The sequence below is a fragment of the Camelus ferus genome, chromosome 36, assembly GCF_009834535.1.
Source record: "Camelus ferus isolate YT-003-E chromosome 36, BCGSAC_Cfer_1.0, whole genome shotgun sequence".
Lineage (NCBI taxonomy): Eukaryota > Metazoa > Chordata > Mammalia > Artiodactyla > Camelidae > Camelus > Camelus ferus.
This window is the reverse complement of record NC_045731.1, coordinates 8,731,516-8,749,998: the sequence shown is the minus strand read 5'-3', so window position 1 is coordinate 8,749,998 and position 18,483 is coordinate 8,731,516.

Below are 18,483 nucleotides of genomic sequence, written 5' to 3'. Positions count from 1 at the left end.
CAGGGGGAGGCACTAGAAGCTACCTGAATTTCCAGCCCAACCCCCGAATTTCCCAGGCATCCCGCACTAAGAGACACAAGGGGAAGACCCGACGTGGGCTCCAAGGGATCCCAGGCACTGCAGACAGAAATCGGAACCTCCCCACACTCAGAATCCCAGAACACGTCCGATTGTGTGGGGGAGGTTTGGGGCCGCCCACCACGCAGCTGCCTGTTGTCACAGGTGTTGCCTTGCAGGGGGAAGTCAGCTAATTACTTCCCCATTACAGGGGGAGGCACTAGATGCTACCTGCATTTCCTGCCCAACCCCCGCATTCCCTGGCAGCTCTCCGTAGGAGACAATCGGGGAAGACAAGTGGAGGGCTCCTATGGGATCCCAGGCGATGCAGACAGAAGACAAAACATCCCCACACTCAGAATCCCGGAACACGGCCGAGTGTGTGGGGGAGGTTTGGGGCCGCGCTCCACGCATCTGCATGGTGTCACAGGTTTTGCCTGGCAGGGGGAAGTCCACTAAATACCTCCCCTGTCCAGGGGGAGGCACTAGATGCTGCCTGCATTTCCAGCTTAACCCCGCATTTCCCCGGCAGCCCGCAGTATTATACACTCGTTGAAAACACGCGGTTGGTTCCTACGTGATCCCAGGCGCTGCAGACAGAAGACGGAAACTCCCCACACTCAGAATTCCGGATCACGTATGAGTGTGTGGTGGAGGTTTCGGCCGACCTCCACGCAGATGCCTGGTTCAAGGTGTTGCCTGGCAGGGGGGACGTCCGCTAATTACCTCCCCTGTCCAGGGGGAGGCACTGGATGCTACCTGCATTTCCAGCCTAACCCCTGCATTTCCCGGCAGCCCGCACTACTAGACACTCGAGGAATACACGTGGAGGGCTCCTAGGAGATCCCAGGCGCTGCAGACAGAAGACGGAACCTCCACACACTCAGAATATTGAAACACGGTCGATTGTGTGGGGGAGGTTTTGGGGCGCCCACCACGCAGCTGCTGGTGTCACAGGTGTTGCCTGGCAGGGGGAAGTCTGCTAATTACCTCCCCATTCCAGGGGGAGCACTAGAAGCCTACCTGATTTTCCAGACCAACAACCGCCTTTCCCCACGGCATCCCGCATTAAGAGACACTAGGGGAAGACACGCGAGGGCTCCTAGGAGATTCCCAGGCGCTGCAGACAGAAGACAGAACAATCCCCCACACTCAGAAACCCTAAATACGGCCGAGTGTGTGGGGGAGGTTTGGCCGGCCGCCCTCACGCATCTGCATGGTGTCACAGGTTTTGCCTGGCAGGGGAAGTCCGCTTATTACCTCCCCTGTACTGGAGGAGGCCCACTAGATGCTACCCTGCATTTCCAAAACAACCCCACCTTTTCCATTGAAGCCCGCTACTAAGAGTACTTCGGGGATATACATGGGGGCTCCTAGGAGATTCCAGGCACTACAGACAGAAGACGGAACCTCCCACACTCACAATTCCGGATCAACGGCCGAGTGTGTGGGGGAGGTTTGGGGCCACTTTCCACGCAGCTGTCATGTGTCACAGGTGCTGCCTTGCAGGGGGAATTCCGCTAATTTCCTTCCCTGTCCAAGTGGAGGCACTAGATGCTACCTGCATTTCCAGCTCAACCCCCGCCTTTTCCTGGCATCCCGCACTAGGAGACACTCGAGGAAGTGAAGCGGATGGCTCCTATCAGATCCGAGGCGCTGCAGACAGAAGAGGGGAACATACCCACACTCAGAATTCCGGATCACGTACGAGTGAGTGGGGGAAGTTGTGCGGCCGCCCACCACGCAGCTGCCTGATATCAACAGGTGTGCCCTGGCAGGGGGAAGTCCGCTAATTACCTCCCCTGTCCAGGGGGGAAGCACTAGATGCCTACCTGCATTCCAGCCTAACCCCCGCCTTTCTCCTGCAGCCCGAACTAGGAGACACTCGGGAAATACACACGCGGTGTGCTCCTAGGAGATCCCAGGCGCTGCAGAGGAGAAGAGGGAACCTACCCACACTCAGAATTCCGGATCACGTACGAGTGAGTGGGAGAGGTTTGGGGCTGCCACGACGCCAGCTGCCTGGTGTTCACAGGTGTTTCCTGGCAGGGGGGAAATCCGCTAATTACCTCCCCTGTCCAGGTGGAGGCAATAGATGCTACCTGCATTTCCAGCCTAACCCCCGCATTTCCCCGGCAGGCCCGCAGTATTAGACACTCGTTGAAAACACGGGGTTGGTTCCTACGTGATCCCAGGTGCTGCAGACAGAAGACGGAACCTTCCCACACTCAGAATTCTGAAACACGGCCGAGTTTGTGGGAAAAGTTTGGGGACGAACTCCACGCAGCTTCCTGTGTCACAGGTGTTTCCTGGCAGGGGGAATTCCGCTTATTACCTCCCCTGTCCAGGGGGAGGCACTAGAAGCTACCTGATTTTCCAGACAAACCACCGCCTTTCCCCGGCATCCCGCATTAAGAGACACTAGGGGGAAGACACGCCGAGGGCTCCTAGGAGATCCCAGGCACTGCAGACAGAAAACGGGAACCTCGCCACACTCAAAATCCCAGAACACATCCGAGTGTGTGAGGGAGGTTTGGGCCACACACCACGCAGCTGCCTAGTGTCACAGGTGTTGCCTGGCAAGGGGAATTCCGCTAATTACCTCCCCTGTCCAGGTGGAGGCACTAGATGCTACCTGCATTTCCAGCCCAACCCCCGGCTTTCCCCGGCAGCCCGCACTAGGAAACACTCGAGGAATTCACGCGGACGGCTCCTAGGAGATCCCAGGCGCTGCAGACAAAAGAGGGATCCTACCCACACTCATAATTCTGAAACACGGCCGAGATTTTGGGGAAAGTTTGGGGCCAACCTCCACGCAGCTGCCTTGTGTCACAGGTGTTTCTTTGCAGGGGGAATTCCGCTAATTACCTCCCCTGTCCAGGGGGAGGCACTTAAAGCTACCTGAATTTCCAGCCCATCCCCCGTCTTTCCCCGGCATCCCGCACTAAGAAACACTAGGGGAAGACACGCCGAGGGCTCCTAGGGGATCCCAGGCACTGCAGACAGAAAACGGAACCTCCCCTCACTCAGAATCCCGGAACACGTCCGATTGTGTGGGGCAGGTTTGGGGCCGCCCACCACGCAGCTGCCTGGTGTCACAGGTGTTGCCTGGCAGGGGGAAGTCTGCTAATTACCTCCCCATTCCAGGGGGAGGCAATAGATGCTACCTGCCTTTCCTGCCCAACCCCCGCAATCCCCGGCATCTCGCCGTAGTAGACAATCCGGGAAGAAAATTGGAGGGCTCATAGGAGATCCCAGGAGCTGCAGACAGAAGACAGAACATCCCCACACTCAGAATCCTGGAATACGGCCGAGTGTGTGGGGGAGGTTTGGGGCCGCCTTCCACGCATCTGCATGGTGTCACAGGTTTTGCCTGGCAGGGGGAAGTCCGCTTATTACCTCCCCTGTACTGGAGGAGGTACTAGATGCTACCTGCATTTCCAAAACAACCCCCACTTTTCCATTGAAGCCCGCACTAAGACTACTCGGGGAATACACGTGGTGGACTCCTAGGAGATCCCAGGCGCTACAGACAGAAGACGGAACCTCCCCACACTCACAATTCCGGATCACGGCCGAGTGTGTGGGGGAGGTTTGGGGCCACTTTCCACGCAGCTGTCATGTGCTACAGGTGTTGCCTTGCAGGGGGAATTCCGCTAATTTCCTCCCCTGTCCAAGTGGAGGCACTAGATGCTAGCTGCATTTCCAGCCCAACCCCCGCCTTTCCCCGGCATCCCGCACTAGGAGACACTCGAGGAAGTCAAGCGGATGGTTGCTATCAGATCCGAGGAGCTGCAGACAGTAGAGGGAACATACCCACACTCAGAATTCCGGATCACGTACGAGTGAGTGGGGGAGGTTGTGTCCGCCCACCACGCAGCTGCCTGATGTCACAGGTGTTGCCTGGCAGGGGGAAGTCCGCTAATTACCTCCCCTGTCCAGGGGGAGGCACTAGATGCTACCTGCATTTCCAGCCTAACGCCCGCATTTCCCCTGCAGCCCGCAGTGTTAAACACTCGTTGAAATCACGCGGTTGGTTCCTACGTGATCCCAGGCGCTGCAGACAGAAGACGGAACATCCCCACTCTCAGAATCCCGGAACACGGCCGAGTGTGTGGGGGAGGTTTGGGGCTGACTTCCACGCATATGCATGGTGTCACTGGTGTTGCCTGGCAGGGGGAAGTCCGCTAATTACCCTCCCCATTCCAGGAGGAGGCTGCAGATGCTACCTTCATTTCCAGCCTAACCCCGTTTCCCTGGCAGCTTGCTGTAGGAGACAATCTGGGAAGACATGCGGAGGGATCCTATGAGATCCCAGGCGCTGCAGACAGAAGAGGGAAACCTACCCAAACTCAGAATTCCGGATAACGTACGAGTGAGTGGGAGAGGTTTGGGGCCGCCCTCGACGAAGCTGCCTGGTGTCACAGGTGTTTCCTGGCAGGGGGAATTCCGCTAATTACCTCCCCTCTCCAGGGGGAGGAACTAGAAGCTACCTGAATTTCGAGCCCAACCCCCGCATTTCCCTGGCATCTCGCACTAAGGGACACTACGGGAAGACACGCCGAATGCTCCTCGGAGATCCCAGGCACTGCAGATAGAAAACGGAACCTCCCCACACTCAGAATCCCGGAACACGGCCGAGTGTGTGGGGAGGTTTGGGGCCGCTCTCCACGCAGCTGCCTGTTGTCACCTGTGTTGCCCGGCAGGGGGTATTCCGCTAATTACCTCCCCTGTCCAGGGGAGGCACTAGATGCTACCTGCATTCCAGGCAATACCCCACATTTACCCGGCAGCCCGCACTAGGAGACACTCGGGAAATACACGCGGTGTGCTCCTAGGAGATCCCAGGCGCTAAAGACAGAAGAGGGAACCTACCCAAACTCAGAATTCTGGATCATGTACGAGTGAGTGGGAGAGGTTTGGGGCCGCCCACGACGCAGCTGCCTGGTGTCACAGGTGTTTTCCTGGCAGGGGGAATTCCGCTATTTACCTCCCCTGTCCAGGTGGAGGCACTAGATGCTACCTGCATTTCCAGCCTAACCACCGCATTTCCCCGGCAGCCCGCAGTATTAGACACTCGTTGAAAACACGGGGTTGGTTCCTACGTGATCCCAGGCGCTGCAGACAGAAGACGGAAACTCCCCACACTCAAAATTCCGGAACATGGCCGACTGTGTGGGGGATGTTTGGGGCGCCCTCCACCCACCTGCCTCATGTCACATCTGTAGCCTGGCAGGGGGAAGTCCGCTAAATACCTCCCCTGTCCAGGGGGAGGCACTAGATGCTACCTAAATTTCCAGGAAATCTCCCATATTTTCCCTGGCAGCCCGCACTAGGAGACACTCGGGGAAGACACTCGGAGGGCTCCTAGGAGATCACAGGCGCTGCCAGACAGAAGACGAACCTCCCCACACTGAGAATTCCGGATCACGTTACGAGGGAGTTGGGGAGGTTTGGGGCCGACCTCGACGCAGCTGCCTGGTGTCACAGTTGTTGCCTGGCAGGAGGAATTCCGCTAATTTCCTCCCCTGTCCAGGGGAGGCACTAGATGCTACCAGCATTTCCAGCCTAACCTCCTCTTTTTCCCGGCAGCCCGCACTATTAGACACTCGAGGAATACACGCGGATGGCTCCTAGTAGATCCCAGGCGCTGCAGACATATGACGGAACTTTCCCACACTCAGAATTCTGAAACACGGCCGAGTTTGTGGGGAAAGTTTGGGGACGACCTCCACGCAGCTTCCTGGTGTCACAGGTGTTTCCTGGCAGGGGGAATTCCGCTAATTACCTCCCCTGTCCAGGGGGAGGTACTAGAAGCTACCTGATTTTCCAGATCAACCACCGCCTTTCCCCAGCATCCCGTATTAAGAGACACTAGGGGAAGACACGCCGAGGGCTCCTAGGAGATCCCAGGCACTGCAGACAGAAGACGGAACCTCCCCACACTCACAATTCCGGATCATGGCCGAGTGTGGGGGGAAGTTTTGGGCCAATTTCCACGCATCTGCATGGTGTCACAAGTTTTGCCTGGCAGCGGGAAGCCCGCTTATTACCTCCCCTGTACTGGATTAGGCACTAGATGCTACCTGCATTTCCAAAACAACCCCCACTTTTCCACTGAAGCCCGCACTATGAGTACTCGGGGAATACACGTGGTTGGCTCCTCGGAGATCCCAGGCGCTACAGACAGAAGACGGAACCTCCCCACACTCACAATTCCGGATCACGTACGAGTGAGTGGGGGAGGTTAGGGGCCGCCCACCACGCAGCTGCCTGGTGTCACAGGTGTTGCCTGGCAGGGGGAAGTCCGCTAATTACCTCCCCATTCCAGGGGGAGGCACTAGATGCTACCTGCATTTCCTGCCCAAACCCCGCATTCCCCGGCAGCTCGCCATAGTAGACAATCGGGGAAGACAATTGGAGGGCTCCTAGGAGATACCAGGCGCTGCAGACAAAAGACAGAACATCCCCACACTCAGAATCCCGGAATACGCCCGAGTGTGTGGGGGAGGTTGGGGGCCACTTCCACGCAGCTATCATGTGCCACAGGTGTTGCCTTGCAGGGGGAATTCCGCTAATTTCCTCCCGTGTCCAAGTGGAGGCACTAGATGCTAGCTGCATTTCCAGCCCAAACCCCGCCTTTCCCCGGTATCCCGCACTAGGAGACACTCGAGGAAGTCAAGCGGATGGCTCCTATCAGATCCGAGGAGCTGCAGACAGAAGAGGGAACATACCCACACTCAGAATTCCGGATCACGTACGAGTGAGTGGGGGAGGTTGGGGGCCGCCCACCACGCAGCTGTCAGGTTTCACAGTTGTTGCCTGGCAGGGGGAAGTCCGCTCATTTCCTCCCCTGTCCAGGGGGAGACACTAGATGCTACCTGCATTTCCAGCCTAACCCCCGCATTTCCCTGGCAGCTCGCAGTATTAGGCACTCGTTGAAAACATGTGGTTGTTTCCTACGTGATCACAGGCGCTGCAGAGAGAAGACGGAAACTCCCCAATCTCAGAATTCCGGATCACGTACGAGTGAGTGGGTGAGGTTTAGGGGCGACCTCCACGCATCTGCCAGGTGTCACAGGTGTTGCCTCTCAGGGCGAAGTCCGCTAATTACCTCACCTGTCCAGGGGGAGATACTAGATGCTACCTGCATTTACTGCCGAAACCCCCGCCTTTCCCCGGAAGCCCGCACTAGGAGACACTCGAGGAAGAAACGTGAAGGGCTCCTAGGAGATCCCAGGCACTGTAGACTGAATACGGAACCTCCCCACACTCAGAAATCCGGAACACGCCCGAGTGTGTGGGGGAGGTATGGGGCCGCCTTCCATGCAGCTGCCAGCTTTCATAGGTGTTGCATCTCAGGGGGAACTCCTCTAAATATTTCCCTGTCCAGGGGGAGGCACTAGTTGCTACCTGCATTTCCAGCCCAACCCCCTCATTTCCCTTGCAACCCGCACTATGAGACAGTAGAGGAAGACACGAGGATGGCTCCTAGGTGATCCCCAGCACTGCAGTCGGAATACGGAACTTCCCCACACTCAGATTTCCGGATCACGTACGAGTGTGTGGGAGAGGTTTGGGGCCGCCCTCCACGAAACTGTCTGGTGTCACAGGTGTTGCATGGCAGGGGGAATTACGCTAATTACCTCCCCTGTCCAGGGGAAGTCACTAGATGCTACCTGCATTTCCAGCCTAACCCCCGCATTTCCCCGGCAGCACGCACAAGTAGATACTCGGGGAAGACAATCGGAGGGCTCCTAGGAGATCCCAGTCGCTACAGACAGAAGACGGAACCTCCCCAAACTCAGAATTCTGGAACACGGCCGTGTGTGTGGGGGAGGTTTGGGGCCGCCCTCCACGCAGCTGCCTGTTGTCACAGGTGTTGTCTGGCAGGGGAAATTTCGCTAATTACCTCCCCTGTCCAGGGGAAGGCACTAGATGCTACCTGCATTTCCAGCCCTACCCCCGCCTTTCCCCGGCATCCCGCACTAGGAGACACTCGAGGAAGTCAAGCGGAGGGCTCTTAGAAGATCCGAGGCGCTGCAGGACAGAAGAGGGAACCTACCCACACTCAGAATTCGGAATCACGTACTAGTGAGAGGGTAGGTATGGGGCCGCCCTCCACGCAGCTGCCTGGTGTCTCAGTTGTTGCCTGGCAGGGGGAAATCCACTAATTACCTCCCATATCCAGGGGGAGGCACTAGATTCTAAATGCATTTCCAGCCTAACCCCTGCTTTCCCCGGCAGCCCGCACTACTAGACACTCGAGGAATAGACGTGGAGGGCTCCTAGGAGATCCCAGGAGCTGCAGACAGAAGACAGAACCTCCCCACACTCAGAATTCCGGAACATGGCCGAGTGTGTGGGGGAGGTTTGGGGCCGCCCTCCACCCAGGTGACTCGTGTCACAGCTGTTGCCTGGCAGGGGGAATTCGGCTAATTTCCTCCCCTGTCCAGGCGGAGGCAGTAGATGCTACCTGCATTTCCAGCCCAACCCCCGCATTTCCATTGAAGCCCGCACTATGAGACACTCGGAGAATACACGCGGATGGCTCCTAGGATATATCAGGCACTGCAGACATAAGACGGAACCTCCACACACTCAGAATACCGGATCAAGTCCGAGGGTGTGGGGGAGGTTTGGGGCCGCTCTCCACGCAGCTGCCTGGTGTCACCTGTGTTTCCCGGCACGGGGTATTCCGCTAATTACCTCCCCTGTCCAGGGGGAGGCACTAGATGCTACCTGCATTTCCAGCCAATCCCCCACATTTACCCGGCAGCCCACAATAGGAGACACTCGGGAAATACACGCGGTGTGCTCCTAGGAGATCCCAGGCGCTGTAGACAGAAGAGGGAACCTACCCACACTCAGAATTCCGGATCACGTACGAGTGAGTGGGAGAGGTTTGAGGGCCGCCCAAGACGCAGCTGCCTGGTGTCACAGGTGTTTCCTGGCAGGGGAATTCCGCTAACTACCTCCCCTGTATAGGTGGAGGCACTAGATGCTACCTGCATTTCCAGCCTAACCCCGAATTTCCCCGGCAGCCCGCAGTAATAGACACTCGTTGAAAACACGGGGTTGGTTCCTACGTGATCCTAGGCGCTGCAGACAGAAGACGGAAACTCCCCACACTCAGATTTCCGGAACATGGCCGACTGTGTGGGGGATGTTTGGGGCCGCCCTCCACCCACCTGCCTCATGCCACATCTGTAGCCTGGCAGGGGGAATTCCGCTAAATAACTCCCCTGTCCAGGGGGAGGCACTAGATGCTACCTACATTTCCAGGAAATCCCCCGTATTTCCCCGGCAGCCCGCACTAGGAGACACTCGGGGAAGACACTCGGAGGGCCCCTAGGAGATCACAGGCGCTGCAGACAGAAGACGGAACCTCCCCACACTGAGAATTCCGGATCACGTACGAGGGAGTTGGGGAGGTTTGGGGCCGAACTCGACGCAGCTGCCTGGTGTCACAGTTGTTGCCTGGCAGGAGGAAGTCCGCTAATTTCCTCCCCTGTCCAGGGGGAGGCACTAGATGCTACCAGCATTTCCAGCCTAACCCCCTCTTTTCCCCGGCAGCCCGCATTACTAGACACTCGAGGAATATACGTGGAGGGCTCCTAGTAGATCCCTGGCGCTGCAGACAGAAGACGGAACCTCCCCACACTCAGAATTCCGGAACATGGCCGTGTGTGTGGGGGAGTTTTGGGGTCGCCCTCCACCCTGGTGCCTCGTGTCACAGCTGTTGCCTGGCAGGGGGAATTCGGCTAATTACCTCCCCTGTCCAGGCGGAGGCACTAGATGCTACCTGCATTTCCAGCACAACCCCCGCATTTCCTTTGAAGCCCGCACTATGAGACACTCGGGGAATACACGCGGATGGCTCCTAGGAGATATCAGGCACTGCAGACATAAGACGGAACCTCCCCACACTCAGAATACCTGATCACGGCCGAGTGTGTGGGGGAGGTTTGGGGCCGCTCTCCACGCAGTTGCCTGGTGTCACAGTTGTTGCCTGGCTGGAGGAAGTCCGCTAATTTCCTCCCCTGTCCAGGGGGAGGCACTAGATGCTACCAGGATTTCCAGCCTAACCCCCTCTTTTCCCCGGCAGCCCGCACTACTAGACACTCGAGGAATACACGTGGATGGCTCCTAGGAGATCCCAGGCGCTGCAGACAGAAGACGGAACCTCCCCACACTCAGAATTCCGGAACATGGCCGAGTGTGTGGGGGAGGTTTGGGGCCGCCCTCCACGCATCTGCATGGTGTCACAGGTTTTGCCTGGCAGGGGGAAGTCCGCTTATTACCTCCCCTGTACTGGAGGAGGCACTAGATGCTACCTGCATTTCCAAAACAACCCCCACTTTTCCATTGAAACCCGCACTGATATTACTCGGGGAATACACGTGGTGGGCTCCTAGGTGATCCCAGGCGCTACAGACAGAAGACGGAACCTCCCCACACTCACAATTCCGGATCACGGCCGAGTGTGTGGGGGAGGTTTGGGGCCACTTTCCACGCAGCTGTCATGTGTCACAGGTGTTGCCTTGCAGGGGGAATTCCGCTAATTTCCTCCCCTGTCCAAGTGGAGGCACTAGATGATACCTGCATTTCCAGCCCAACCCCCGCCTTTCCCTGGCATCCCGCAATAGGAGACACTCGATGAAGTCAAGCGGATGGCTCCTATCAGATCCGAGGAGCTGCAGACAGAAGAGGGAACATACCCACACTCAGAATTCCGGATCACGTACGAGTGAGTGGGGGAGGTTGGGGGCCGCCCACCACGCAGCTGCCTGATGTCACAGGTGTTGCCTGGCAGGGGGAAGTCCGCTAATTACCTCCCCATTCCAGGAGGAGGCAGCAGATGTTACCAGCATTTCCAGCCCAACCCCCGTTTCCCTGGCAGCTTGCTGTAGGAGACAATCTGGGAAGACATGCGGAGGGATCCTAGGAGATCCCAGGCTCTGCAGACAGAAGAGGGAACCTACCCAAACTCAGAATTCCGGATAACGTACGAGTGAGTGGGAGAGTTTTTGGGGCCGCCCTCGACGAAGCTGCCTGGTGTCACAGGTGTTTCCTGGCAGGGGGAATTCCGCTAATTACCTCCCCTCTCCAGGGGGAGGCACTAGATGGTACCTGAATTTCCAGCCTAACCCCCGAATTTCCCCGGCAGCCCGCAGTATACGACACTCGTAGAAAACATGGGGTTGGTTCCAAAGTGATCCTAGGCGCTGCAGACAGAAGACGGAAACTCCCCACACTCAGAATTCCGGAACATGGCCGACTGTGTGGGGGATGTTTGGGGCCGCCCTCCACCCACCTGCCTCATGTCACATCTGTAGCCTGGCAGGGGGAAGTCCGCTAAATAACTCCCCTGTCCAGGGGGAGGCACTAGATGATACCTACATTTCCAGGAAATCCCCCGTATTTCCCCGGCAGCCCGCACTAGGAGACACTCGGGGAAGACACTCGGAGGGCTCCTAGGAGATCACAGGCGCTGCAGACAGAAGAAGGAACCTCCCGACACTGAGAATTCCGGATCAAGTACGAGGGATTTGGGGAGGTTTGGGGCCGAACCCGACGCAGCTGCCTGGTGTCACAGTTGTTGCCTGGCAGGAGGAATTCCGCTAATTTCCTCCCCTGTCCAGGGGGAGGCACTAGATGCTACCAGCATTTCCAGCCTAACCCCCTCTTTTCCCCGGCAGCACGCACAAGTAGATACTCGGGGAATACACGTGGAGGGCTCCTAGAAGATCCCAGGCGCTGCAGACAGAAGACGGAACCTCCCCACACTCAGAATTCCGGAACATGGCCGAGGTGTGGGGGAGGTTTGGGGTCGCCCTCCACCCAGGTGCCTCGTGTCACAGCTGTTGCCTGGCAGGGGGAATTCGGCTAATTACCTCCCCTGTCCAGGCGGAGGCACTAGATGCTACCTGCATTTCCAGGCCAACCCCCGCATTTCCATGAAGCCCGCACTATGAGACACTCGGGGAATACACGCGGATAGCTCCTAGGAGATATCAGGCACTGCAGACATAAGACGGAACCTCCCCACACTCAGAATACCTGATCGCGGCCGAGTGTGTGGGGGAGGTTTGGGGACACCCTCCACGCAGATGCCTGGTGTCACAGGTTTTTCCTGGCAGGGGGAAGTCCGCTAATTTCCTCCCCTGTCCAGGAGGAGACACTAGATGCTACCTGCATTTCCAACATAACCCCCATCTTTCCATTGAAGCCCGCAATAGGAGACACTCGGGGAAGACACGTGGAGGGCTCCTAGGAGATCCCAGGCGCTGCAGACAAAAGCCGGAACCTCCCCACACTCACAATTCCGGATCACGCCCGAGTGAGTGTGGGAGGTTTTGGGCCACATTCCACGCAGCTGTCTGGTGTCACAGTTGTTGCCTGGCAGGGGAAGTCCGCTAATTACCTCCCCTGTCCAGGGGGAGACACTAGATGCTACCTGCATTTCCAGCCTAACCCCCCATTTCCCCGGCAGCCCACAGTATTAGACACTCGTTGAAAACACGTGGTTGGTTCCTACGTGATCCCAGGCGCTGCAGACAGAAGACGGAAACTCTCCACTCTCAGAATTCCGGATCACGTACGAGTGAGTGGGTGAGGTTTAGGGGCGACCTCCACGCATCTGCCAGGTGTCACAGGTGTTCCCTGTCAGGGCGAAGTCCGCTAATTACCTCATCTATCCAGGGGGAGATACTAGATGCTACGTGCATTTACTGCCGAAACCCCGCCATTCCCCGGAAGCCCGCACTAGGAGACACTCGTGGAAGAAACGTGAAGGGCTCCTAGGAGATCTCAGGCACTGTAGACTGAATACGGAACCTCCCCACACTCAGAAATCCGGAACACGCCCGAGTGTTTGAGGGAGATATGGGGCCGCCCTCCATGCAGCTGCCAGGTTTCATAGGTGTTGCATCTCAGGGGGAACTCCTCTAAATATCTCCCCTGTCCAGGGGGAGGCACTAGATGCTACCTGCATTTCCAGCCCAACCCCCTCATTTCCCTTGCAGCCCGCCCTATGATACACTAGGGGAAGACACGAGGATGGCTCCTAGGTGATCCCCAGCACTGCAGTCAGAAGACGGAACTTCCCCACACTCAGATTTCCGGATCACGTACGAGTGTGTGGGGGAGTTTTGGGGCCGCCCTCCACGAAACTGTCTGGTGTCACAGGTGTTGCATGGCAGGGGGAATTACGCTAATTACCTCCCCTGTCCAGGGGAAGGCACTAGATGCTACCTGCATTTCCAGCCCTACCCCCGCCTTTCCCCGGCATCCCGCACTAGGAGACACTCGAGGAAGTCAAGCGGAGGGCTCTTAGGAGATCCGAGGCGCTGCAGACAGAAGAGGGAACCTACCCACACTCAGAATTCGGAATCACGTACGAGTGAGAGGGGGAGGTTTGTGGCCGCCCTCCACGCAGCTGCCTGGTGTCACAGTTGTTGCCTGGCAGGGGGAAGTCCGCTAATTACCTCCCATGTCCAGGGGGAGGCACTAGATGCTACCTGCATTTCCAGCCTAACCCCTGCTTTTCCTCGGCAGCCCGCACTACTAGACACTCGAGGAATAGACGCGGAGGGCTCCTAGGTGTTCCCAGTCGCTGCAGACAGAAGACGGAACCTCCACACACTCAGAATTCCGAAACACGGCAGATTGTGTGGGGGAGGTTTGGGGCCGCCCACCACGCAGCTGCCTGGTGTCTCACGTGTTGCCTGGCAGGGGGAAGTCTGCTAATTACCTCCCCATTCCAGGGGAGGCACTAGATGCTACCTGCTTTTCCAGCAAAACCCCCGCATTCACCGGCAGCTCGCCATAGGAGACAATCGGGGAAGACAAAGGGAGGGCTCCTAGGAGATCCCAGGCGCTGCAGACAGAAGACGGAACATCCCCACACTCATTATTCCGGATCACGTACGAAGGAGTTGGGGAGGTTTGGGGCCGACCTCGACGCAGCAGCCTGGTGTCACAGTTGTTGCCTGGCAGGAGGAAATCCGCTAATTTCCTCCCCTGTCCAGGGGGAGGCACTAGATGCTACCAGCATTTCCAGCCTAACCCCCTCTTTTCCCCGGCAGCACGCACAAGTAGACACTCGAGGAATACACGCGGATGGCTCCTAGTAGATCCCAGGCGCTGTAGACAGATGACGGAACCTTCCCACACTCAGAATTCTGAAACACGGCCGAGTTTGTGGGGAAAGTTTGGGGACGACCTCCACGCAGCTTCCTGGTTTCACAGGTGTTTCCTGGCAGGGGGGAATACCGCTAATTACCTCCCCTGTCCAGGGGGAGTCACTAGAAGCAACCTGATTTTCCAGACCAACCACCGCCTTTCCCCGGCATCCCGCATTAAGAGACACTAGGGGAATACACGCGGAGGGCTCCTAGGAGTTCCCAGGCACTGCAGACAGAAAACGGAACCTCGCCACACTCAAAATCCCAGAACACAGCCGAGTGTGTGAGGGAGGTTTGGGGCCACACACCACGCAGCTGCCTGGTGTCACAGGTGTTGCCTGGCAAGGGGAATTCCGCTAATTACCTCCCTTGTCCAGGTGGAGGCACTAGATGCTACCTGCATTTCCAGCCCAACCCCCGCATTTCCCCGGCAGCCCGCACTAGGAAACACTCGAGGAAGTCACGCGGACGGCTCCTAGGAGATCCCAGGCGCTGCAGACAGAAGAGGGATCCTACCCACACTCAGAATTCTGAAACACGTCCGAGTTTTTGGGGAACGTTTGGGGCCAAACACCACGCAGCTGTCTGGTGTCACAGGTGTTTCTTTGCAGGGGGAATTCCGCTAATTACCTCCCCTGTCTAGGGTTAGGCACTTAAAGCTACCTGAATTTCCAGCCCATCCCCCAACTTTCCCCGGCATCCCGCACTAAGAAACACTAGGGGAAGACACGCCGAGGGCTCCTAGGAGATCCCAGGCACTGCAGACAGAAAACGGAACCTCCCCTCACTCAGAATCCCGGAACACGTCCGATTGTGTGGGGCAGGTTTGGGGCCTCCAACCACGCAGCTGCCTGGTGTCACAGGTGTTGCCTGGCAGGGGGAAGTCCGCTAATTACCTCCCCATTCCAGGGGGAGGCACTAGATGCTACCTGCATTTCCTGCCCAACCCCTGCATTCCCTGGCAGCTCGCCCGTAGTAGACAATCCGGGAAGACAATTGGAGGGCTCCTAGGAGATCCCAGGCACTGCAGACAGAAGACAGAACATCACCACACTCAGAATCCCGGAATACGGCCGAGTGTGTGGGGGAGGTTTGGGGCCACCCTCCACGCATCTGCATGGTGTCACAGGTGTTGCCTGGCAGGGGGAAGTCCGCTTATTACCTCCCCTGTACTGGAGGAGGCACTAGATGTTACCTGCATTTCCAAAACAACCCCCACTTTTCCATTGAAGCCCGCACTAAGGGTACTCGGGGAATACACGTGGTGGGCTCCTAGGAGATCCCAGGCGCTACAGACAGAAGACGGAACCTCCCCACACTCACAATTCCGGATCACGGCCGAGTGTGTGGGGGAGGTTTGGGGCCAATTTCCACGCAGCTGTCATGTGTCACAGTTGTTGCCTTGCAGGGAGAATTCCGCTAATTTCCTTCCCTGTCCAAGTGGAGGCACTAGATGCTACCTGCATTTCCAGCCCAACCCCCGCCTTTCCCCAGCATCCCGCACTAAGAGACACTCGAGGGAGTCAAGCGGATGGCTCCAATGAGATCCGAGGAGCTGCAGACAGAAGACGGAACATCCCCAATCTCAGAATTCCGGATCACGGCCGAGTGTGTGGGGGAGGTTTGGGGCTGACCTCCACGCATATGCATGGTGTCACTGGTGTTGCCTGGCAGGGGGAAGTCCGCTAATTACCTCCCCATTCCAGGAGGAGGCAGCAGATGCTACCTGCATTTCCAGCTCAACCCCCGTTTCCCTGGCAGGTTGCTGTGGGAGACAATCGGGGAAGACATGCGGAGGGATCCTAGGAGATCCCAGGTGCTGCAGACAGAAGAGGGAACCTACCCAAACTCAGAATTCCGGATAACATACGAGTGAGTGGGAGAGGTTTGGGGCCGCCCACGACGAAGCTGCCTGGTGTCACAGGTGTTTCCTGGCAGGGGGAATTCCGCTAATTACCTCCCCTCTCCAGGGGGAGGAACTAGAAGCTACCTGAATTTCCAGCCCAACCCCCGCATTTCCCTGGCATCTCGCACTAAGGGACACTACGGGAAGACACGCCGAATGCTCCTCGGAGATCCCAGGCACTGCAGATAGAAAACGGAACCTCCCCACATTCAGAATCCCGGAACACGGCCGAGTGTGTGGGGGAGATTTGGGGACACCCTCCACGCAGATGCCTGGTGTCACAGGTTTTTCCTGGCAGGGGGAAGTCCGCTTATTTCCTCCTCTGTCCAGGAGGAGGCACTAGATGCTACCTGCATTTCCAACACAACGTCCGACTTCCCATTGAAGCCCGCAAGAGGAGACACTCGGGGAAGACACGTGGAGGGCTCCTAGGAGATCCCAGGCGCTGCAGACAAAAGCCGGAACCTCCCCAAACTCACAATTCCGGATCACGGCCGTGTGTGTGGGGAGGTTTGGGGCCACTTTCCACGCAGCTGTCAGGTGTTACAGTTGTTGCCTGGCAGGGGGAAGTCCGCTAATTTCCTCCCCTGTCCAGGGGGAGACACTAGATGCTACCTGCATTTCCAGCCTAACCCCCGCATTTCCCCGGCAGCCCGCAGTATTAGACACCCGTTGAAAACACGTGGTTGGTTCCTAAGTGATCCCAGGCGCTGCAGACAGAAGACGGAAACTCCCCACTCTCAGAATTCCGGATCACGTACGAGTGAGTGGGTGACGTTTAGGGGCGACCTCCACGCATCTGCCAGGTGTCACATGTGTTGCCTGTCAGGGCGAAGTCCGCTAATTACCTCACCTGTCCAGGGGGAGATACTAGATGCTACCTGCATTTACTGCCGAAACCCCGCCATTCCCCGGAAGCCCGCACTAGGAGACACTCGAGGAAGAAACGTGAAGGGCTCCTAGGAGATCCCAGGCACTGTAGACTGAATACGGAACCTCCCCACACTCAGAAATCCGGAACACGCCCGAGTGTGTGGGGGAGGTATGGGGCCGCCCTCCATGAATCTGCCAGGTTTCATAGGTGTTGCATCTCAGGGGGAACTCCTCTAAATATCTCCCCTGTCCAGGGGGAGGCACTAGATGCTACCTGCATTTCCAGCCCAACCCCCTCATTTCCCTTGCAGCCCGCAATATGAGACACTAGGGGAAGACACGAGGATGGCTCCTAGGTGATCCCCAGCACTGCAGTCAGAAGACGGATCTTCCCCACACTCAGATTTCCGGATCAAGTACGAGTGTGTGGGGGAGGTTTGGGGCCGCCCTCCACGAAAGTGTCTGGGGTCACAGGTGTTGCATGGCAGGGGGAATTACGCTAATTTCCTCCCCTGTCCAGGGGAAGGCACTAGATGCTACCTGCATTTCCAGCCAAACCCCCATATTTCCCCGGCAGCACGCACAAGTAGATACTCGGGGAAGACAGGCGGAGGGCTCCTAGGAGATCCCAGTCGCTGCAGACAGAAGACGGAACCTCCCCAAACTCAGAATTTTGGAACACGGTCGTGTGTGTGGGGGAGGTTTGGGGCCGCCCTCCACGCAGCTGCCTGTTGTCACAGGTGTTGTCTGGCAGGGGGAAGTCCGCTAATTACCTCCCCTTTCCAGGGGAAGGCACTAGATGCTACCTGCATTTCCAGCCCTACCCCCGCCTTTCCCTGGCATCCCGCACTAGGAGAAACTCGAGGAAGTCAAGCGGAGGGCTCTTAGGAGATCCGAGGCACTGCAGACAGAAGAGAGAACCTACCCACACTCAGAATTCGGAATCACGTACGAGTGAGAGGGTAGGTTTGGGGCCGCCCTCCACGCAGCTGCCTGGTGTCACAGTTGTTGCCTGGCAGGGGGAAGTCCGCTAATTACCTCCCATGTCCAGGGGGAGGCACTAGATGCTACCTGCATTTCCAGCCTAACCCCTGCTTTTCCCCGGCAGCCCGCACTACTAGACACTCGAGGAATACACGTGGAGGGCTCCTAGGAGATCCCAGGCGCTGCAGACTGAAGACGGAACCTCCCCACACTCAGAATTTCGGAACATAGCCGAGTGTGTGGGGGAGGTTTGGGGCCGCCCTCCACCCAGGTGCCTCGTGTCACAGCTGTTGCCTGGCAGGGGGAATTTGGCTAATTACCTCCCCTGTCCAGGCGGAGGCACTAGATGCTACCTGCATTTCCAGCCCAACCCCCGCATTTCCATTGAAGCCCGCACTATGAGACACTCGGGGAATACACGCGGATGGCTCCTAGGAGATATCAGGCACTGCAGACATAAGACGGAACCTCCCC